We start from the raw sequence: 25,210 nt of genomic DNA on the forward strand, positions 1-25,210 counted from the left end.
GAGTTTGCATTTAGAGCTGCTACATTGCCTCTCCCATCAAATTATTGAAAAAAAAAAAATTAAGGTTTACAGACACGATTGAATTTAAAAAATTTGAATGTAATGTCATCATTGTACAGTGTGCGTAATTTGAATTTAATTGCACAGAATTCATCAATTGCCTAATCAGTGTGGAGGGCAATATAAATTATAACATAAAGGGAGTTAAATATCAGTAGTACATTGAAAATACAGATTAACTTTTCTTTATGTTGGACATTTAAATTTGTTTTTCATATTTTCCAAACCTTATAAGATTATTTTACTTATTTAGTTCAAGTAGGTTCTCATTTTATTTTTGGACTTGCCTCATTCTTTTATTTGAAATTTCCTATTTGATTTGAATAGTTTAGACATAATACCATAATGGCTTATTGAAATTATGTATAATTTTAAACACCTGGTTGTTTAAGAGTTTTTTCTTTGATGGCTTTGCTGTAATAAGCTCACAAATGATTTGTCTATTTTGATCATTAGTATTCACTTTACATCAATAATTATTTTTAAAAAATATGTAAACTTTTCAAGGAGAACATTTCCAGTAAACTGCCAAAACATTTTGAATATCTAAAACATTTCATTATAAACAATACCATTCTTTTAAACACAGCTGTGTACAACAGACTTCGTTTTTGCTAGCAATAATGACTGGTATTCAACTCAACTTTTGTGTATTTTAGTGTATAAAACCTGAATAAAAGCCACACACTCATACTGTAAAGTGATACAAAATAGAAAGTAAAAATAATTTGATTTTATTTCCCTTCGTGCCCCGCTATATATTTTAGTTTGTTTCTATTTTAAGGTTGAGAAACAGCTGATAGAAATCCTCTGTTCAAACACATATGCTGTGACATGGAAAATGAAACTAAATACTGAATCATCAAAACACAAATCCTATACTATTGCCATTATATATACCTATTTTCATATGAAGTTAATTAAAATGTATGATCTAATGGCATAAAAAGTATCTTTAAAAAGTTATCCACATAATTAAAATATCTGTATAAATATAACCATGTTTGCCCTTAATTGTGAATGGAACAAAAATGTTATTAAGAGATGAATTTTTAAAAAATCTGTAAATCACAAAAAGAAATACCAAATATTTATTCAAAATCTTCTATATATCTGGAATACACAAAGATGCAAATGGCATAATTTCTGATTTCAAGTAGTTTATAAATGTATTACTAATATACCCATAAGAAGAAAAGGAGAATTGTGTAAATTATGTCAAAAATAGAAGCATACTCACACTTTCACTTAGCAATTATCTGGTTAAAATTTACCTTACTAACATATTTGCAAAATAATGCATAGAAATTAGCCTACCGTATGTGTAAAACTGTAACACTGGAAATGATATAAATGCTAAATGATAGAGAGGTAGTTATAAACTGACTCTAAAATTGAACTGAATACAGTCATTAGAAAAAATAAAATACAAAATGTATTATTAAGTTAAAAAAGACAAAAAGAAAGAAACAGAAGAGAATATTCTCATCTGTGTAAAAATAGCATATGTGTATATTTGTGTGTGTACATATTACTAAATGTTTATTAAAATTACACAAGGAAACATACAAAGCTCTGTAAAGGAGACTGGGAGTAAAAAGAGGATAGTGAAATGTGTTCTTTTCTTAAGTTTTATTTTAAATTCTTATTTATACTTAATTTACTTTACCAGAAGCAAATATTGTGTTTATTACAAAGAAGTTTAAAAAAGTGAAACAATTCTCAAATGAAACATAGGAAAGAGAAAAGTAAACAATAGAAGTAGAAAGGAATGCAAATAATCACTTAGAAAATTTTTCCTCCCTTTTTATTCTCTACTTTTAAGAAATAAATACTGAAATAAAATATTCCTGAGTAGTAGAAAGATATAAATTTACACATTGGGAGAGTTTACCAAGTCATATGCCTAACTGATGAGAAAAGAAAACTCCATATATACTCTGATAAAAACTGTGACCTCTACGTCTACAAAGAAAACTGTTCAGGCTTCCAGGAAAAAGGGACTAACTTGTAATGTCATAGGGCCTGGTCACTCCCTAATGTTAAGTATTTCCTTCTTCTTAAACCCCAAATTATTAATTGCCACATGACTGCCCGGGATAAAAACATTTCCCAGTCATCCATTTGGCCACATTCTTGTTGTTTCAAGCAGAAATGTCCTTATAGGGAAGCAGCACTTCATATTTTGCACATTTTTTGGTAGCTTCCATTTGAACAGTGAGCCGATTTGAAATGAAAATCAAGCACAGGGAAGTAGTAAAATAGAAGAAACCTGAAATCCTGACACCATGGAGTTATACCTACCTAACCTAAGCTATTGATAGCCCTGGACTTCTATATGGGGAAAAATAAAATTCTTGTTTACTTCTTCTTCAGGTTTTTCTGTGACTGATAGCCAAACTCAATTCTAATTGATTTTCCTGGAGTGGTATGGAGGTCAGTTTGTCTTCAGGATTCTCATTTCCAGCACCGAAAGCTCAAAAACAGTGGAATAACATCCACATTTACTGAAAAAGGTGAGGGAAAGGGATATCTCCCAATAGTCCATACCCATTCAAGAGCTCATTTGTCTTAGGGTGAAATAAAAATATTCAGTGCTATGCAAACATGTTAACCTCAGGGTTCAAATAGCCCTGCATGATGAAAATCTTTGAAATACTCTAACTCCCAACAAATGAATTGTATCTGAGGTCTGGGATTTTGAGAAGATACAGAAAAGCACATTGTAGTGGGCAGTTAATAGATATTCATTTAATGAATAAGGAGGATTTCCTTGTGTTATTATACAATTTAAATACTAAGTAAAGTTTCTTAAAACCAAAAGGACATAGAATAAGAAGATCTGTAATAAACTAGCAAAACCTAGAAGTTTGGGGTGGGAATGTAATGCAAAGCAGAGGTAACATTGTAGGGATGGAAGGAAAGGAAAGGAGAGAAAAAAGTTACTCTGGAATCTTAAACTTTGGGATAATTGAAAGGGGAAAATGTATCCCTGTGGGAGAAACAGGTATCTTGTATATACATTTTAAAAAGCATAAATGTCAATTAAAGTAACAGGAAAAAAATCAGTTTCATTAATGGAAGGAAACATGAGATAAAGTTGGCCAGGCGTGGTGGCTTACGCCTGTAATCCCAGCACTTTGGGAGGCTGAGGCGGGTGGATCACGAGGTCAGGAGATCGAGATCATCCTGGCTAACACGGTGAAACCCCATCTCTACTAAAAATACAAAAAATTAGCTGGGAGTGGTGACGAGCACCTGTAGTCCCAGCTACTCAGGAGGCTGAGGCAGGAGAATCGCTTGAACCCGGGAGGCGGAGCTTGCAGTGAGCAGAGATCACACCACTGCACTCCAGCCTGGGCGATAGAGCGAGACTCAGTCTCAAAAAAAAAAAAAAAAAAAAAAAAAAGAAGAGAGAAAGGGAAGAGAATGGAAAAAATATAAACTTGATAAAATGGGCAGAAAAAAATAGGGCAAAGGTCAAAGAAAAATGTATACTTTAAAATGAATACATATTTAATTTTCATTGTATTTTTAATTGGCAAATATATATGTGTGTATATATACTTGGGGTATGATGTGATGTTTTAATATAAGTTTATATTGTGGAATGATAAATCAAGCACATTGACAAATTCATCTCCTCGAATACTTTTTTGTGGTGAAACATTTGAAATCTACACTTTTATTAATTTTGAAACCAGTTAACAGTATATTATTATTAACTAGAGTCACCATTCTATGCAATAGAGCACTATAGAGTAAGATACAACATTTATATCAGTCATAGACTAGATGTGAATAGACTGAATTTGCCCACTGAAAGAGCCTACTAGACTGAATTTAAAAGTTAAAAGAAGCTTGCATGCAATTAACATCTAATAACAATAAATGATTGGAACAATAGAAAACTGGAAGCCAAGATGGGAAAAGAAGGCATGGATAAAGTTGTAATGGAATTATGTAAACTAAAATCAACCAACCAATTAGGAGTGATATATATATATAATATTATGTGATATATATAATATGTGTATATATAATCTTGTAATGTGTAATCTTAATACATATATTAAGATTAAATTAATAATAAATTTGCAGTTAAAAACTAACACGAAGAGAAAGGCATCACTTTTTGTAATATTAAAAGTCAAAAGCATAAATATATTACTTGTAATTGGTATTCAGTAAAGTACAGAGCCACTAAAGACAAAAAGCAAACAAAATTAAAAAGGGAAGAATTTGACAAACATGCAATTGCAGTAGAAAGTTCCAATACAGCTCTCTGAGATTCAGGCAGTTCTTGATAGTGCAACTTTTTTAGTTAAGAGGAAAGACAGGACAAACTAAAAAACTACAATCAACATATAAGACTAATAAATATACAGAAAGTCGTCTATCCACAGGATTAGTAATTTTTTTCTTATGTGCATTAAATATTTACAAAAATTGATCATGTAGTTGATAGCAAAGTAAAACTTCACTAATAAAAAATTAGAGGTAGGACAGGCATGCTATCGAAACTTAGTTCAATACGTTATAAATAACTTATCAAAAGTTGACTAATACATGGAAACCTTTATTCACATTGTTATTGTTCAAAGAGAAAATTGCTAAGTATCCAGAAGCCAATGAATAGAAAACCATTTCATACTAAAATCTATCAATACAGTTGTACTGGTCTGTTTTCACACTGCCCATAAAGACATACCTGAGACTGAGAAGAAAAAGAGTTTTAATTGGACTTACAGTTCCAAATGGCTGGCAAGGCCTCAGAATCATGGCAAGAGGCAAAAGGCACTTCTTACATGGTGGTGGCAAGAGAAAATGAGAAAGAAGCAAAAGCAGAAACCCCTGATAAACCCATCAGATCCTGTGAGACTTATTCACTATCACAAGAATAGCACGGGAAAGATCAGCTCCCATGATTAAGTTACCTCCCAGAACATGTGGAAATTCCAGTAGATAAAATTCAAGTTGAGATTTGGATGGGGACACAACCAAACCATATCAATAGTGAAAAGAATACATATAGGAAAATATAAACCTTAAGTACTCTCTACATATTAAGGAATGAATGAATGAATAAATAACTCATCTGAATTTATTTTAACTTAATTCAGTACTCATCGGAATTTATTTTAATTTAATTTTGGCTTGAGCTGTATCCTAAACTACTGCTTGAGATTGTTTAGGAGAGAGGAACAGGCAAAAAGCATCTGCTAGTTGTTTTTTACAGAAGGTTCTAGAAGCTGCCTCATGACACTGCTTATATGATATGGTTATTCTTCCTTAGTTACAAGAAATGCTGGGAAATATACTCTTTACTCTGAATAGCATCTTCTTCCTCTCCCCCAGCTAAAATTTGATAGTTCCTTAATTCTGGAAAAACAGAAGAGTGGATGTTTGGGACAACCCCTAGTTTCACAATGTGAATAAAATACATCCAAATTTCAGATATGCTATTGCATTAGTCCATTCTCATGCTGCTATGAAGAAATACCCAAGACTAGGTAATTTGTAAAGGAAGCAGGTTTAATTGACTCACAGTTCTACATGACTGGGGAAGCCTCAAGAAACTTACAATCATGGGGGAAGGGGAAGCAAAAACATCCTTTTTCACATGGCGGCAGGAGAGAGAAGTGCTGAGCAAAGTTGGAAAAGGCCCTTAAAAAACCATGAGATCTTATGAGGACTCACTCACTATCACGAGAACAGCATGGGGGGAACCACCCCCATGATTCAATTATCTCTCACTGGATCCCTTCTACCACACATGGGGATTGTGGGAACTATAATTCGAGATGAGACTTGAGTGGGGACACAGCCAAACCATATGAGCTATATTATTACATTTGTGTTTAAATCCTCTTACAATATAACATTAAACTCATTTCTGTAAAAATAACATTAACAGAAAAAGAATGATACGAGAGTTTAGGAAATACTTTTCTTGGTAACTCTTCCTAATCTGAAGAAACAACATAGAGATTCTCTTATTTTAGGCCTATTCAATTCCCAATAGTATTACAGATATAGATGAAGATATAGATATAGATATAGATATAGATATAGATACAGATATAGATATTTCCTGAAACATCATTGCTTTTACATAGCCTTAAATAAAATCAGTATTGACTGAGATAGTCTTAGGAAAATATTAAAAACCTGAAGCATAGATAGACTTGGCTGAATCCAAAAAGTATATTGTGTAGATGCAACAAACTCAATAAAAACTTTAACCTGAGACTTCTAGGTTGCCCCATTTAATTAATGTCTAGTGAATGAGGATTTGTACACTGAAGCTCCTTTCTATTGTTTGCCAAGGAGTTCAGCCAGATGTACTCATATCAATGTGAGCATTGTCCCAGCATTATTTATACTCTGAAAGAAGATCCTTTAGCAGTAAGAGAATCCTTCAGAAAAAATCAGATAAACATCACCTGACCTGCTATAATTATTGGGATGATCTGCCACCAGAGCCTTGGGAACTAAACCTAAAAAGGTACAGAGTGCCAGCTTGCAAGAGTATTAAGAACTATCAATAGTATGTAATTACTAATAGGCAGTGTTTATTAGAGTTTTCAAAATAAAAGTTATTCCTTTCTCCTGCACTGATATCAGGGAAAATTACAGAAGAAATAGGTTCTCTTTGAATTACTTAATAGAATAAGTGGAATTCTGAATGGCACAGGACTCTAGAGCATACAGGTACAATTTTTAATAAATTGTATCAGTCTACAATAATTATAGCAATATGTCTCACTTATTTCTAAATCCGTTTTTATAAAAAAAGAACCACAATTTTCTAACAAAGCAAAAAAAAAAAAAAAAATTTAACCTTAACAATTCTCTATGCATAAAAAACCATTTTTCTAGTATATCCAGAATATTACGGACCATGATTACTATTACTATTACCACCACCACTACTACTACTAAGATGCAATTTGAAATATTTCTACAAGATACATGCAGATAAGAAGCTCATGACAGTAATAGAAAAAGGGAGACTGGCCGGCTTTTAGGGAGGCCAAGGCAGAAGGATGGATTGAAGCCAGGAGTTTGAGACCAGTCTGGGCAACACAGAGAGATCCCTCTCTCTACAAAAACTAAAACTAAAAACATTTCCTGGCTGCAGTGAGTTATGAGGGCACTCCAGCCCAGGCAGCAAAGTGAGACACTGTCTCACCATAAATAACCAAATAGGAGGAGTCTGAAGAACAAGGGATTCACAAAGCAGGTCTATTCACTATGCAGAAAACAGAATGATGAAGAGGGACTCATCACGGTAGACAAGAAACAGAGGTAAAATACCAGGGCGAGGACATGATAAATCTGAACACTAGATGGGCCTTAAACCAGATAGCAATAGGTTTTCTGATCCTTTTTTGCATTTGTCTTTTCTTTGAATTTAACCCTTGAGGAATTTATTCACCTCTTGTGTGAATAAACAATTGGAGAAAACAGATAAACTTAGTACTTTTCTTAAACAGCATCAGACTTCCTATATGCATCTGAAGCACTACGATAGGGCCTGCTGGCACTATTTCACACCAGAGGTGACAGAGGAGGGTACATCTTGGCGCAAATGCTTATAAATATAAAATGCTGGAAATTAATGCAATCATCATAGAAAGGTTTGATTTTGTAGCACGGCCAAGACATTACTCCTGGTCCCCAAACCACCATTATCAGAATTTGATTTCTTTAAAAGTTTACAAAATGTTATTGTTCCATCCTCTGATTTTAATGCCATGACATGCTTAGAAGGTAAGAAAACTTTTTGTCCCCATTTTACGGCTCCAGTCCTTCCACGGCCGTGAGACTATGTGCTATTATATACTGGGATCCTTTCTGACTTGAAAGTTCCTCCTTTTTCCTTCATTTAGTATCTAGTTAACACCCTCTGGTCCTCCAGATACCATTTTATTAGAAAGCTTTCCATCTCTCATAGAGCTCTATTATGTCCTGCCCCCTTTGTTGCCATGGCACTCTGAGATTCCCTCTGTGAGAGTCCTTATCACATGCTTTAGAAATCAGCTGTTTAGATGTTGTAGGAGACAACTGGTGTTCTGTCTGATTCCCTTAGAACCCTCTACCTTTCCTATATGTTACCTCACTAGGACATTTTGTTTTTCATGAAATAAAAACACTAGGGATTCAGACTTACCTGCAGTCAGAGGGAAATCCTGAGAAATCTTGGGAGTTTATTCCCTACCCCTGTGACTCTCAGCCGATGAATGATTATTGTGGAATATGAAAGCCCTGCTCCCGTGCCTCTAGATGGGATAGATTCTGCAGCATAATTTACACCCCAATTTCTTTGCAGTGTCAGGCTGATGCCAACCTCGTGAAACCACATCCTGGCCCAGCTTCCTCCCTTTCCTCTCCTGCTTTCTTGCTCCATTATCAGTTTCTCCTAAGGGCATTTCCTTAATAAATCACTTGCACATGAATCCTCATCTCAAGCTCCATTTCTAAAGAATCAGACCAAAAACAATGACTTTGCCTTAACCAATGGTAAGTTCATTAAGGCAAGGACTATTCTTAAACTTGGTATCTCCAGCCCAAATAACTGAGCCTGAGACATAGTAATGATTAAAAAATATATATATATATCATTGTTGCTTGAATTGATTCCTGGCACTATAATTCTGCTCAGAATACAATTATGAATTAGACAAAATTCCACTCCACGATGCATCCAAAATAGAATGAGTTTAGTCTATTTTGGTGGTGTTTACTTATCTCCCTGACTTCTGAACAATTGACTGCCTTAAAGCCTCATCATTTTCTTTGTACATTCACTTCCTCAGTCACTTTATGGAGTACTTTAAATACCATTTATGTAATGATGGTTCCTAAATTAGTATTTGTAGTTCAGGCCTCTCCTTTGAATCCCAGACTTTTAGCCACCAAGTGCCTGCTCTCCATTGCCAACATAACATATCCAAAATGAACTCTTGATCTCCCCTCCAAACCAACTCTCCCAGTCTTTCCCATCTCGATTAATGGTAACTCCATCCTTCCAGTTATTCAGACCAAAACTTCACAGTCCACCTTGATGAAAAGAGAATGCTAATAAAAACACAAAATACTAGTATTTATCTTAGTTATAAAAAAACTATACTGCATCTGTGATAGACTTTAAAACGTGTTTTATAACTTGAAAAGTAGTAAAATAGTCATTTACTAAATTTTCTTGTTTGTCAGGGATCCCCAAGACCCCATCAAGGTTCAATGATTCACAGAGGACTTTGTGGAATTCATTATACAGTCTCTGACTGATGGTTTCACTTACAATTTTTTGACTTAGTGATTTTTCTACTTGACTTTTGACTTTACGATGGTGTGAAAAAATACACATTCAGTAGAAACTGTACTTCAAATTTTGATCTTTTCAATAAATTACAGGAGGTATTCAACACTTTATTACAAAATAGGCTTTTTGTTAGATGATTTTGCCCAGTTGTATGATAATATAACTGTTCTGAGCATGTTTAACTATCATGTTAAGGTAGGCTAAGCAAAGCTATGATGTTCAGTAGGTCAGGTAAATTAAAGCATTTTTTTCTACTTATAGTGGGTTTATTGGAATGTAACTTCATTGTAAGTCAAGAAGCATATGTATAGTTATATTCATGACTATGATATATTATAGTGAAAGAAGACAAAGCACAATTAATAAAAGGAAAAGGTGTATTGGGCAAAGTTTGGTGAAAAAAGGATACAAGCTCCTGAGTCCTCTCCCTATGGAGTCACATAGGACATGTTTAATGTTGAATTATGACAGCTCTTGGGAAATGCTATCTACCAGGGAAGTTCATTAGAAACTCAGTGCCCAACATTTTTGCTGGGGGCTGGCCACTTATGCACCCTCTGCCCAGTATATCAAAATTCCAGTCTCCCAAAACTAAAGCAAATTTCCAGCATAAGCTGTATTGTTTGCAAGAAAAGAAGAAGAAGAAGAAGAAGGAGAAGGAGAAGGAGAAGGAGAAGGAGAAGGAGAAGGAGAAGGAGAAGGAGAAGAAGAAGTAGTAGTAGTAGTAGTAGTAGTAGTAGTAGTAGTAGTAGTGGAGGAGGAAGAAAAAATAGACATAGTGAGCCACTCTTATCAGCTGGAGAATGGTGGGACCTCTCTTGAAATCCAGATTCACAGATGCCAGCCAAAGGCCAACCTTGCAAGCAAGCATGGCATTTTCAAGCTTGCTAGATTAACTATTTTCTTTTTTACACACATATAGTATACTGTGTAAGCAGAAGTGTCACGTGGGAATTCTGAAGAAGCCCCTTAAAGGAGCTTATCTTCCTAGCTTTTCTTCCTTATTCCTGAAATTCAAATGTGATAGCTGGGAATTCAGGATTCAATTTAAATTGTGGGCATACCTCAAGATAGAAGTCACGTGCTAAGAATGGGTCCCTGGTGACACCATGAAGCCACTATACCATCTCAATAATCTCTATCACTAAACTTTCTTTTCTGTGAGCAGAATTGATGTCTATCTTGTTTTAATTATTATTTCTAAATTCAGAATTAGCAGCCAAACAATTTATAATAAAAAATTAATTAAGAAAAATTAAACAAATACATTTTTAAAATGTGAAGGCCCTGTAAATAAAAGATCTTCTCTGTTAATCAAATGCAAAATAATAAAAGTAATGCTCTTGAAGAAATAACTAAAAGTAACTAAAGAAATAAATGAAACTGCATTTATTAGAAATGCTATATTTTAAAAATCTAAAAAAAAAAATATTGAGTAGTAGCTCATGAGGGAAAGAATAAACTATTCATTTAAAAAAATTAAACTGGGCCTTTAATAGCCTAAAACAGGAAATCATAGCTTAATTATCAATATGCCATTTTTATGTAGGTAAAGATGCTGTAATGACATATAGCATATTCCAAGCCCTTTTTTGTAATGAGAGTTAATAAACACAGGATGATATTCCAGTTGGCTGTAATGTTTCTCCCATAACTTCAAAAGATTTTCCTGATCTAAATTTGGCACTTTTATACTTAATCAATATTGAGTTATCACACATTTTACAAATGGAAGATATTTTTTACGTGTTGCTATGGAACAGCATTTCCATCTTTTCCTTGTGAGTTTCTTATGGGAATTTTTTTTCACCATTACTCTCAATCTTGTTGAAAATGAAGCAGAAATTCCTTTAATGATTTTTTATAATAGAATATAATCTAAATTAACAATATTACAAACACTGACGAGTATTAGAAATGTAATAAAAAATAAATTGCTCTGTTCCACCGTGCTCTACTACAGTCATATTTACATCTATTCATAAGGTAACCAAATAAACTCCTGCTATTTAAGGGATAAAACACGAGCACTATTATACAACAGCATAATTATAGAAAAATGGGATGCTTCCAAGGCATATAGGTTACATAGATGTTTGTAATTACACCACTTAAGTATTCTCCTGGCAGGTAAATTTAGCCAGACTACACCAAATACACAATACAGTGCAATTCTAACAGTGTTTTCTAATAATTAATCTAAAATCCCCCCCCAAAACAAGTTACATTAAAATGGCTTAAGGAATATTACAGAGTGAATCATCTACCCCTCTGCATTTTTCCAGGCACCTAGAACTGGGCAGAGAAAATTAACGTCTCCGGCCGGGCGCAGTGGCTCAAGCCTGTAATCCCAGCACTTTGGGAGGCCGAGACGGGCGGATTACGAGGTCAGGAGATTGAGACCATCCTGGCTAACACGTGAAACTCCGTCTCTACTAAAAAAAAATACAAAAATTAGCCGAGAGCGGTGGCGGAAGCCTGTAGTCCCAGCTACTCAGGAGGCTGAGGCAGGAGAATGGCGTGAGCTGAGATCTGGCCACTGCACTCCAGCCTGGGGGACAGAGCGAGACTCCGTCTCAAAAAGAAAAAAAAGAAAATTAACATCTCCAATTCCTATGGGTACATTTTCAATCTTATGGACACATTTTTACCTCACATTTTGCCACTATAATATTTGAACTACTTTTAGAAAACTAAGAACAAGAAAAACAACATATTTTATGGGTACCTTGCAACATTTGGAGATGTCAATGACCTTTACATCTAACTGTCAGTTTACAATTTAAACTCCATTCAACATCCAGATGATTGAAAAATATCAACAAGATATGCAAAACTAAACGGAGGCATAAGAAATAATATACATTAAAGAGGACATGTTAAATGTTCATGTAAATAGCCCAATTTTAGGACCAATGAATCAGAGAGCATTAACAGTACACTATTCCTACACACATTTGAAATATTTCAACCCACTAGATTAATGTCAGGGTTAAATATTGCAACAATTTATATTTAACCTCTTTGGATTTTGAATAAAGCTTAAAAAGATAAGAAATGTGAACTAATTTTTCGCTGGATTTTCTATTGCGAACTTCTCAATAATTGTTTTCACGTAAACTCCACTAGTAAATATATTGTAGTCTTCAATTTGTGATGACTAAATTGAGATTCAGCAATATTAACTAAGTTTCCTAGCACTGCAAAATTAGTAAATTGTGGTTCCAGGATTCCAAAAAGTATCTGTATGACTGTTTTTTTACTGAAAGTCACGCATATTTATTAAGAACTTACGTGTGCAAATTATTTATTAATGTATCTCATTTAATCCTCCTAAGATCACATCAACTAAGTACTATATCCTCACTTTACAGATGAGGAAACTGATGCTGCAGACAGGAAAATGATTTTCCCAGACTTCAAAGTAGTATATGAGCAAGCTAGGATGGAAGTCCCACGCCATCTGAGTCCAGCGCCTATGCTCAATCTCACTTTGATATTAAGAGACATTGACTCCAGTAGCTTTAATTTAGGTAGAGCAGAAAACCTTTCTTCAAGAACAAGTGAAAATAGAAGGTTGCTGTAACTCTTGGTAAACTGAGCACACATTATTAAATTTTATTCATCATTGTAAAGTTTCCTATACATATTTACATATCTACCAGATTTTTTTTCCTAATTGAAATGGAAATGAAGAATAAAACACAAAGTTATCCTATGATAACAATACCTGGGTTTCTTGGAACTGAATGTTCCTGGGACGAAAAAGTAAGAAGAAAAAAAATTGAACCTGCATGTTTGAAAAAAAGAGAGAAGATGGAGAATTCAAAAGTTAAAATAAAAAAGGTCTATCTGAGAACCTTCGTAAAACAGAGTGTTCTTTTCCACAAATAGCAGGGAAATGACAGGACATAATCATCAACATATTGGCAGCTTCCAGACATATGTCTTGGGTAGCAAGTTAGATATTTTGACTTTTGTTCAAAGATGGTAAGAACAAATGGGTTATGGGAGTAGATAGATAGGAAAGTTCTCAACATGATTGCCCCATACGACCAAAGGATACAGTTTATTGGACACTCATCATCTCTTTCAATTTTTGACTAGAAGGCCTTCTTGCAATTCAGGGGCCAGAAAGCCAAAATCTATATTTACCAGACTCCCTTGCTCTAAGCTTGCAGACAGAGTTTGAGTATACCATCAAGAATTCAGAACCAGATTAGTGGGAAGAGATGTGCTTGTATTAAGAATTCAGAACCAGATTAAGTGGGAAGAGATGTGCTTTGTAGAGAATCAGTTTTTGTTGGTGCAAATCACAGCATACATGGTTAAGAAACAGATCCAACAGTTTTAGGGCAGGCTTCTTCATCCTTCGATTATAACTAAGGTATATTTTTCTTGGACCTTGGTAGGGAGGGTTACTTTGTTTTTCTAATAGAAGAAGCAGTTCTCTTGGTGGGCAAGTGCTGTGATATTATTCTGTATGTTATTCTTGCAGGCATAGCCTTAGGACATTTCTCTGCAGACTTTATGTTTTGTAAGGAATTAATTACCTAGAGTAATCCACTTGTGTTTAAACAAGCTAAATGAATTCTATTATCTGTAGTTGAACCCTGACTGATAAACCTTTTCTCCCTTCACTCTCCACTGCCCTCAATGAGGTTCACCTTTAAAGCCAGGCAAAGGAAACTGAAGTGTAAAGTCAGGACTACTATGCCACCTCTACAGCCTCCACTCTCCAACACTATGCTCCCTCCAGGGAATTACCTGTGGCACCTATAGATGAAAACCGCAGCTTTGTTCCAAAATTATAAATCAACACCAAGAATCTAACTGCCCAGCGAAATTTATATGTTGACAGATACTCTTAGCTGCCTAAGTATTATCTGTAAATCCATGAGTTTAAATAATGGTTTTCAATTCTATAATTTTAATGAGAGAAAGAGGAATGATGGAAAATAGGAGGGCATTGGTAACTGAAGAGGGAAGTGGCACCATCAACAGAGTGTGAACAATCAGAAGTTACATTCTGCTGAATAAAAACATTACTTGGTACTACTTGAAACATGCAGAAGCTACTCTGAATAATTCATAAGGACTTTAATGTATCTTTATGAAAGTAACTGAAAGTACTGAAAGTAACTGCTATTATAAAAGAGTTTCACACTCAGTATTTAAATTATCAATGTACTTACATTTTAATAAATAACTTTATAAAGTTTAAAACTAAAAGTTGGCCAGGCGTGGTGGCTCACGCCTGTAATCCCAGCACTTTGGGAGGCCTAGGCAGGCGGATCACGAGGTCAGGAGATCGAGACCATCCTGGATAACACGGTGAAACCCCGTCTCTACCAAAAATACAAAAAATTAGCCGGGCGTTGTGGCGGGCGCCTGTAGTCCCAGTTACTTAGGAGGCTGAGGCAGGCGAATGGCATGAATCCAGGAGGTGGAGCTCTTACAGTGAGCCGAGATAGCGCCACTGCAGTCCCACCTGGGCAAAAGGGCGAGACTCCGTCTCAAAAACAAACAAACAAACAAAAGAAACCTAAAAGTTTGCTGTTTGACAGTAAATTATGTTACAATTTCATCTATCCACGTAAAGATAAAACCAAAGTCTGCAAAAACCCATGAATATTTAGTTTCATCCTGACATAAATGAAGCTATATTTCACAATACTTACAATCCATTAGACCTTAAAACTGTGAGAGAATTGCACATAAAACACTAAACTATATGTTAGGTAAAATATAAATAAAATTATTATTACAAAACTGATATATTAAAATCTATGTCAAAATTACAATGTGTATGATAAAGATTTGTTCATCTCTCCTTACACACTTAGTTTTCAAGCTAGAAATTATGTGAATATATATTCAATTTGCATCAGTGTATTGTCCTTAATTTCTTAAAAAGTCCAACTCTGTACTTTAGCCTTGGTTGTCACTTTCTTAAGGATATCTCATTGTTTTGAATACTCTTCATGTGATATGCAGTATGAGTAAGGTGGGTAAGAAATAGCAAGATGGCAGAGGGAGAAAAAAAATTAGGAATTTCAGGTCCTAAAATTCAAAGAAAAAGATGTTACTGTAGAAAATGTTATGCAAAGGGTGAGAAAACAACATTTTGTTACAGTTTATAAAAGAAACTATGCTATGTGGTTAACCAGAAGGAAGAACATTGACCTAATAGCATATTAGACTGTTTTAATTCAAACCTACATTTAGACACTTCTGGGAACATTTCACTCCCACCACAAGGATTGGGGAGAGAGAACTCAAACCTTTAAAACTTATGAATTAGAACCCCTACTAATGGATCTCTCTATTAGCCCCACAACTTGCAGTCAGATCCTCTAAGAAAATAGGCGATACAATTGAAACTATTCAGTCTGTTTGTTGCCTCATGAACTATTGAGTGTAACCCTTAAAAGGTTTTCGTCTACCTGGCTACCTCAAATTAAAACCAGCAAAATATCTTTTTTAAATATTTATTTTTCTTGTCACTGAACTTACTTTTTACATTCAGATAATAAACCCAAAATCACATAGCAATAAAAATAAAATAACCAGACACAGTAACTTAATATTGTCTCAATAATATATGCGTGTGTATATGATATAAATACTTATATCATTAAATTATAAATATTAAATATAAATATTCATACTATATATCATATAAATTCATATATGTAGATACATGTGAAACTATAATCATGAGTCATCTAGTATAATAACAAACCCGCTAGTATACAAAATACCATGAGGTAAATTATAGACACCGTTTATCAATTATCAATTAAGGTTTGGACATACCTGAAATTTTGGTTTATCATAGCAATTTTCACATATTGTATTCCTTAAGTAAAGGAAACGATAAAAACCTAGGATCTCAGTATTCCAATGCACATCTACCACTGCAACTTCTAGACCTCATTCCCAAGAAGCCCCAGGATATTAAATATGTTCAAATATCAATTCCTCTGGCAAGAGTACATGTTAAAGATACAACGCCAAGAGGAAATAAATGTATATTGAACTTAACAGGCCACAGGAAATGACATACATTCCAAGATGCTACTGTGGCACTTCATGATAAGGATTTTTGCCTCACCTCATACATTTATACATTCATTATTTTAGGTAAGAGTCTGACTGCAACTCTCATTGCAAAACGAATACAATGCACATAAGACTTCTAACAAATAGCAAATGCTAGAGTTCATAGAAAGGCATTGTATCATAGAAATGTATTTTTATCCTTCCCTAATAGTCTTTGATGGAAGTATTTACTTAATTTTGTCATTTCAGTCAATTACGGTATATTTACAAAGTTGGCTTAATTGTCTTTAATTAAGAAATTAGTGTTCACATGTGTAACAATTTGAACATGTAATTATGATATCTAATTATATAATTAGAGTATGTTGAAATGATCAAAATCTTCATTATCTTATTGATTTTAAAAGAGTGCAAGATATTTATTAAGCATCTCAAGCATCACTTACAATATTGTCTTCCAAATTGCTTACTTTCCAAAGTTAACAAGACTTGAAAGACAAATAAAGAGAAGCTAATGACAGAGGTCATGTATCCTACTGGGTCATAAAACAATTTTTGCTTATCACATCCTATGACATATCAAAATGCCTATTAGTAATAGCTCATGTTTCTTCGGTTCAATCATTCAATTCATTAATTTATAATATATTCATTACTTAAAAGATTTGACTGGGAAGAAATTTTTCTTAGTCCTGGAATTATGATACAAAAAAGTTTCAGTGTCTTTTGAAGGGGGAGGTTTCATTATTTTTGCTTTTTTAGAAACTCATCCTCGACAGAATAATGTGAACAAACTAATAGCAATTCAGACAGTGTAGGCAGAGGGGTCTTATAAACCTTTCTGTTCCTCACAATGTTTGCTAAATGAGTAGATTAATAACAGTTATCTTAGTCTGAATCCTTTAAAAAGACCAGAGACTGAAGCAAGGATTAGAGTATTGACATTTTCTTTGAGAGGTGCAAGCTCGGGAAATGAAGATGTGGCAAGAAAAGGGGATGCACACTCTTGTGGCAAGGAAAAATGTGAGGAAATGCAACGGGTGTGTTGTTCATGATATGCCTTTCTTCTGCATACCAGATTATCTGGAAGGTTTGCAAAGGGAAAACATACTTCCATTGCCATTCCCTGAGGGGAGAAATAATAATAAAAAATTATCGGTCTTACCCCTTCCTGTTTCCCCTACGTCTAGACTCATGCCAAGAGGAACTAACTTTTCCACATGGCTGAGCTCCATTAGCTGACCCCAGTGGCTGCTCAGGAAACCATACCTGAAAGCTAAAATTGGCCTTGGGAACTAAACACTTTACCAATGCCAATGAGTGCCTGGGTCCAAGGGTCAAGAAGTGGAGAGTCAAAGGTATGGTTAGAGAAAATGGGTTACAAGCAAAAAAACTGTGGGGAGGCAAGAGTGTTAATACAAGACACTTTTCCAAGACCAAAGCTGAAGGATACACTTAAGCCTAGTAGGAAATGTGTAGGAGCTGTTGGTGTTTGAGGAAAGTCATGAGAGATAACAGTGATGAAGGAGACTGAGATTCACATGCTATTTCTGGGATAGAGAAATGCTAAATAGGCAGTATGCTTTCCTCCAATGGCCTTTTAAAACAAAACAAAACAAAAACAAAAAACCTGATTTTGCTAGTGATGTCTTCTCAAATGCCTCCCTAGTCTCTGGGCAAAGATAGATGAAGCAATGATAACACCCCATAAGTGACTGCTAAATGAATAAAGAGCCATTTCAGTGCCTTCTGGAAGCAGATAAAAGGATATTGTGTCTTTATACATTAACAAAGTATTAAAATGCCCAATAATCAACTAGTTCGAAAATGTCCCAAATAAGTTAACACAAAATACCAGCTTTTGGATTTTGGAAAAGTTTATTTTCAAAAAGGTTTTTCCTGAACTGGGCCATAAAATATAAAGAAAAGTTTCCATGAAAATGCACTCTAATTTTGCTTGCAAAATAAGCCAACCTGTTAGAAACCTTGTAAGGCACCAATTTAATATCTCCCTCTGACCCAGTTCTTAGAAATTTGTTATCAAGTTACCTATTAATATAACTTACTAGTGCAAATACCCTGAATGTGGAGTGCTTATAATATTCAGGTTCCTATAAAAATAGCTATTGCCTCCCCTAAAGTAGAGCAAGACTTCCCTTTCCCACAACCTAAATCTAATTTAGACAGACTTATTATTAATTCAGAATGCCAGAGAATCTAGTGCATTAAAAAAGAAAGTCTTGCAAAGGAAAAGCCATTCATTTATTGGGCATGAACCAAGAAGGTAAGGTCCTAAAGTCTAAAACACCTTAGTTCCCTGATTAAAAAAAATAAAATAAAATCACATTAAGCAAATAGGAGAACTCTAACTTCTAATATAATCACATGATCTGTAACACTTATGAGCAACATTTCACACCCAGGTCTCCCAGGCCTTGCCCTTAATGCAGGCTTTCTTTTATACCTCTGAATTCACCTGAGACAATGTAGTAGAAATGATTCTAAATAATGAGTAGGACTTGTAAACATAGTTTTACAGGTAAAAATGATGGCATATTTCTTCTCAGTCACTGAAATGGGGCAAAATGGAAATAAGAATCAAGATATTCTTTTTGGAATGATCACAGATTATCACTTAGCTGCACAAAAATACTATAAATAAAATCTTTGTTATACAAATATATCTGTTCATAATGGAAGTTGAAGTGTACTGTCAAAAAGTAGCAAATTAAAACTCCATATCCATGTATATGGCATGCACCATTCACCCAGTTCCTCATATCAAAATTCTTGAATCACCTCCATATGCAGCCCCTCAACAAAATTATCCACTGAAAATGTATTTGATCTACTTTCTTCTACTACTCTAAATATTCATCTGCTTGCCCATGTCACCATCATCTCTCCCTGGACGCAAAGTCCAGCTTCCAATCCTGACCCCTCTAATCTATGTCCCACATTGCATCCAGAGTGATCCTATTAAAACACCAGTCACATTCTAACTGCTTAAATCCTCTTTTGGCTTCCCATTGCCCAGAAAATGGAACTCACTCCTGTTCACCAGACCCTGTATCCTTCTTCACATCTTGTCACCCACCCCCAGTCGCTGAACTCAAGGCAAACCTACTTTCCTGAAAGACACCAAGAGTCCTCGTGCTTCAGAGCCTGTACCCTTTGCTGTCCCTCTTTTAACTTCATGCAAGCCTCTGCCTAAATGTCATTTCATCAGAGTAGGCTTCCCTGAACACTCTATTAAAAATAGCAGTTCCTATTATTCTCAATCACCACATCTACTCTAATTTTCTTCAGCACCCTTACCAATATCAGAAATCAGAACATACATGAATTAGTGTATTACCTGTTTTTCCCTAAAAAATATAACCTTCATGTGGGCTGAGATTGTGTAGGTCTTGTTGATTGCTTTATCCCAGCACAGTGCCTCACACTTAGTAGGTGATTAATACTCACCTCCCTTCTATGACATGATGCCGTCTTTCTTTAGAATATTCTGGGTAAGCACTGACAAGCAGGAATTATCTCAGTAATGCCCCCATGTAATTCTAACTGGAATCTGTACTCTAAGAAATTCAAGGTCTTATGTGCTTACAAAACAAAAACAAAAACAAAACAACAACAACAAAAAATTACCCATTTAGGAATAGTAAAAACATCAACACTATTAATTAAAATGTTTGTGTTATAAATTACCCTATGGACTTCTCCAAAAAAATGTGGAAATGCTGTGTTCCCAGACAAGTATTTATTCAGAGAAGAGGATTTATGAAAAGACTTTAAAGTTTAGCGGTGTTAGGAAGAATAGAAAGTAAAAGTTCAGGAACAAAAAGGAGATATATTCATTAACTTCTCCGCATATAATGATGTAAAAACAGTAGAAACTTTAATATGGGAAGAAATATCTCAATTTTTGTCATAAATAAATTGTGATCGGCTCTGCAAGTATCTGTTTATTCTTTACCACAAACTCCATTATTGGTATTTATGTGGCTGGGTTTAGTTATTCTTGGACAATTATCAAACATAAATTATATTCCACAAATTTGAGTGCTACTATTGCCATCATAAAGTTGTATTGAGGGCCTAATATGAACCTCATGCTAGCTTGGGGGAAACAAAACATATTATGTGACCCTGATGACCGTAACCTTTACGAAAGTCAAAATTTATTAAAAAAAAAAAATGGCTCGATAAGTGCTAAATTAAGTTACGGACAAATTCTGTCACATTGCATTAGTTTCCTGGACTAGTATCACTGAGTTGAAACATATTATTTTAATCATAAATATTTCACTATAGGCTTCTACTGTAACATGTCTAATATAAATTACTGTACATTGTGTAAAATAATTTATAAACTTTCTAAGGGATGAGAAAATCAGCCTTCTCAAAAAGATGTGTTTGCATTGCAAACAAAAGGCAAGTAATATGCTTTGATCAATTTGATGTGAAACATAAAAAGTGTCTTTCATATAAAACAGATACCAGGCATACAATTTTCATTGAAGAGAATTTTTGTTACTTCTTAATATTTCAAGGGAACACATACCAAAAGGGGTTGTAAGTCAGTTATTTTATTATTACCTTTGGCTATTTTACTATTACCTTGCAATAAGATAATGAATTTTCCTTTGGGGAAAAAAAGTCTTCAATGCTTAACAAATGAGATCATTCTAAATTAAATTATCGGCCTGAATAGACACTATTTTATTAAATATTTGATTGAATATAAGTTTTTTTCCTCCATATACACAAATGTTATTGCATCCTTGCTTTTTGAAACAACAGGCTTTATATCAAAATTGTATATCATTTTTTAAGGCATACATTTTTTTTCCAGAGTTTAGTAGCAATCTTTTTCTCCATATATTTCAGTCCTTGAAACATATTGTGCACATTCAGTGTTATAAACTTGTCACTCAAGTATCTGATACCACACAAAGTGATTTCACCAAAAATAATGGAAGGATAGACACTATTCTTGGTTAGAAACAGTTTTTGTTGTATTTTTTGGGACAGAGTCTCTCTCTGTCACCCAGGCTAGTGTGCAGTGGTGCGATCTTGGCTCACTGCAACCTCTGCCTCCCATGTTCAAGCGATTCTCCTGCCTCAGCCTCCTCAGTAGCTGGGATTACAGGCATGCATCACCACTCCCGGCTAATTTTTGTATTTTTAGTAGAGATGGGGGTTTCACCATGTTTGTCAGACTGGTCTTGAACACCTGACCACCTGATCCACTCACCTCAGCCTCCCAAAGTGCTGGGATCACAGGCATGAGCCACCACACCAGGCCAGAAACATTTATTAAGAAGAATATCGTGCTTGTCATGTTCAGTTTCTTGAACCGGGTTATCGTAATAATAAATAATAATAAAGAGTAACTAGATAATTAAAAAGTTCAAGAAGCATTGTATTTTGTCAGTGTCTGGGAAAATAGCACCCAATGTGCCTTTCTCTGTGGATGCTCCACTTAGGAAAAGGTACAAATTGGAAATGAAAAGGAACGTGGTATGGGAGTGGAGAGAAAAAGAAGTATTTGAAAAGAAGTCTCAGAAATCATGGATAGAAAACAATTAATGATTATGACTATGGAAGTAATGCATGTTTTAGAGTATTGCACCCATAACAGAGAGGTTTTAGAAAAAAATACATTCCCAGAAAGGAAAATGTAAAGAGAAGCAGTGTGCTAAATTGCTGTTGCTGTCTCCTGATCTCCCAATTAGTGAGCCCTTAGCTAACTCTCTTGAAAGCAAATACCTCTAAGGAGGGTGGTGTCACTTAATTATTCATATTTTATTGCCAATTACTTTAATCATATGGTTTCTTCATAACATTTGGCTGAATCAGCTAAATTTGGAAATGTTATGCATACCATCCAACAGTATAAAGAGGCACATGTGTAATTTTAGAAAATGGGTTATTTGAAGGAAACTTGCTTCAGATATGTTTGTTGAAATAACTGAGGATTTTCAAGTTTACTTGAAAACTTAACCTTTAGGAGAGGATGACCAACCCAGGAGATGGGCTTTCAGAGTTACCTGATGTTGCAAAGTTGATCATTTAAAAGGTTACTTTAATGCTTCTTTAAAATAGGTATAATTAATTCAACTCTTAGAAACCTTAAGATGGCCTGGGGGAAGGGAAATACCTTAAGTAATCATAACAAAAGCTAAGTCTATGCTTTAAGGTTGGAGGCACATTCAGGCAAAATGGTGAAATCATTGCTCTCCTGCAGGTTCCATTTACTTTTAGATAAACATCTAAACATCCTCATATTGCCTCAGGCTATTTTCACAGGGCCAACTCCCTGAGACTTAGAAAAATCCTATATATTGCATTAAAATGTCAATTCTTTCACAGGATAGAAGAAATTTAAAAAATACTGTCTTTTTGTGTGTGTTTCTTTCCATTGTCAAAATTTGTTAATGTTAATGTTAGGTATTAGTTGTTTGCTTTAGCAAAGGTGTTTTCTTTAATTAAAGGTCACTCCTTGAACCAAAAGGTTAAGTCATCAGTGAATTATTTGTGGCCCAAATTATTTGTATGAATAATTATGTGAAAAGAGTAGAAATGTTGCCCCAAACACTTTGATCTTCCTACTCTTTTCCTCTGACTGACTATCCTGCATTCCAGAATGTTTCATTGTATGATAAAACCCTAGCGCATATTTTAGGATTTTTCCGCTGAGGTAAAAATAATGTTTAATATTGAATTGAGAAAGTGATGTTTACCTACCAAGAACATTTTTACGTAGGGGAACAAAAACAAAATAGCTAAATTGAAATCCCTTCTTTACCATGAAATCGCTTTGTGATCCTGAAGAAGGTACTCTTTTTTCTAGAACTTCATTTCCACATCAGTAAAATAGAGACAATTACATCCAACATAGAAGGCCATTGAGAAGAAAAAATGAGATGGTGCATAGAAAATGAGAATAGGTTTTGTTTTTATTTTCCGTAGTCTCTTTTCTGCTTCCCTGGCACTTAATAAAACCTACTAAGTGTCTTTTCCTAATAACCTATTAAGATTGCTACTATTTCATTTAGAATAATTGTTCATACAGATTGTAACACCTTCACCCACATATACAGGCTTGCAGTTCTGCTTTTCAATAATTATATAGTTATTCAATGGTTTGATAAAACATTGCCTTGCATGGAGAATATTAAACTCATGAAACCAAACACTCCAACAATTTCAAGTGGCGACTGGAGACCAATGGTAATAGGACATACATGTGATTGTTTCATCTCTGCCTATAGCTATACCATTATTCTCTGAGTCTTACTTTACAGCTCTGTAAAAAATTAGATGACCACTGCAATTCTTTCTAGCTTAATAATTCTAAAATTTATGATCTATAAATAATCTATTCCTACTCCTGATGATTTTCCCTTGATGGCATTTAGCAGGCTTGATATAATAGTTTATTTAGCTCTCTCTTGTGAGAGATTCTGCTTTTGAGGGGACAAACTTACCTGTTTTGTTAATAATTTTATCTCCAACAGTTAGCGCAGCGCCTGACACATAGTAGTGAGAGACAGGACTAGCTGGATTTCCTTGGCCCACTAAGAATCCCTAAGTCTAGCTGGGAAGGTGACCGCATCCACCTTTAAACAAGGGGCTTGCAACTTAGCTCACATCCGACCAATCAGAGAGCTCACTAAAATGCTAATTAGGCAAAAACAGGAGGTAAAGAAATAGTCAATCATCTATGGCCTGAGAGCACAGTGGGAGGGGCTATGATTGGGATATCAACCCAGGCATTCCAGCTGGCAACTGCTACCCTCTTTGTATCCCCTCCCTTTGCATGGGAGCTCTGTCTTCACTCTGTTAAATCTTGCAACTGCACTCTCTTTTGGTCCGTGTTTGTTATGGCTTGAGCTGAGCTTTGGCTCGCTGTCCACCACTGCTGTTTGCCACTATCACAGACTCGCTGCTGACTTCCATCCCTCCGGATCTGGCAGGGTGCTCCTGATCCAGCAAGGCACCCATTGCCACTCCCAATCAGGTTAAAGGCTTGCCATTGTTCCTGCACAGCTAAGTGCCCGGGTTCGTCCTAATCGAGCTGAACACTAGTCACTGGGTTCCACGGTTCTCTTCCATGACCCACAGCCTCTAACAGAGCTATAACACTCACCGCATGGCCCAAGATTCCATTCCTTGGAATCCATGAGGCCAAGAACCTTAGGTCAGAGAACACAAGGCTTGCCACCATCTTGGAAGCAGCCTGCCGCCATCTTGGAAGCTCTGGAAGCAAGGACACCACCCCCCCAACCCCGTAACAGTAGGCAGAAACTACCTGCAGAACTATAATGTACTGGCTTAACAAATGAATAATGCCCAATGTATTATTATAGACAAGATAATACAAGTCAATTGATTTTAATGTATTTAAGTAAAATTCTATTTGCCCTAAAGCAATGTATTTTCTGTATAAGTTATGCACCCTCTGGAATTAAGTGAATAAGCCCTTATGTATCCAATTTTATGCTCTTGCAATTTTTATGTATATATCTGTCTTTTCTACTAGAACGTCTTAGCTATTTGAAGGCTTATCTCTGGCCTCTGGTGTCTAACATATATTTTTGGCCACATATACTAGAATACTCTATAATTTTCCAATGAAAGAATCTCATTTACATACTTACAAATATAATTGTCTTAATTATTTAAAATTAATTTTGCTTATATCTGTAAAGGTAAACTGAGGCTGGAGCCAAACCAGGAACGAAGACACAA

At 34.9% G+C, this 25,210-nt stretch overlaps 1 protein-coding gene across 1 annotated transcript in view; it reads right to left on the bottom strand.

The window, feature by feature from the left end:
• The window catches only part of MDGA2 (MAM domain containing glycosylphosphatidylinositol anchor 2), an 852,475-nt gene that overhangs the window by 387,646 nt on the left and 439,619 nt on the right, over positions 1-25,210 (bottom strand). The window lies entirely within an intron of this gene.

This window comes from Chlorocebus sabaeus, chromosome 24, assembly GCF_047675955.1.
Source record: "Chlorocebus sabaeus isolate Y175 chromosome 24, mChlSab1.0.hap1, whole genome shotgun sequence".
In the NCBI taxonomy this organism is placed as follows: domain Eukaryota; kingdom Metazoa; phylum Chordata; class Mammalia; order Primates; family Cercopithecidae; genus Chlorocebus; species Chlorocebus sabaeus.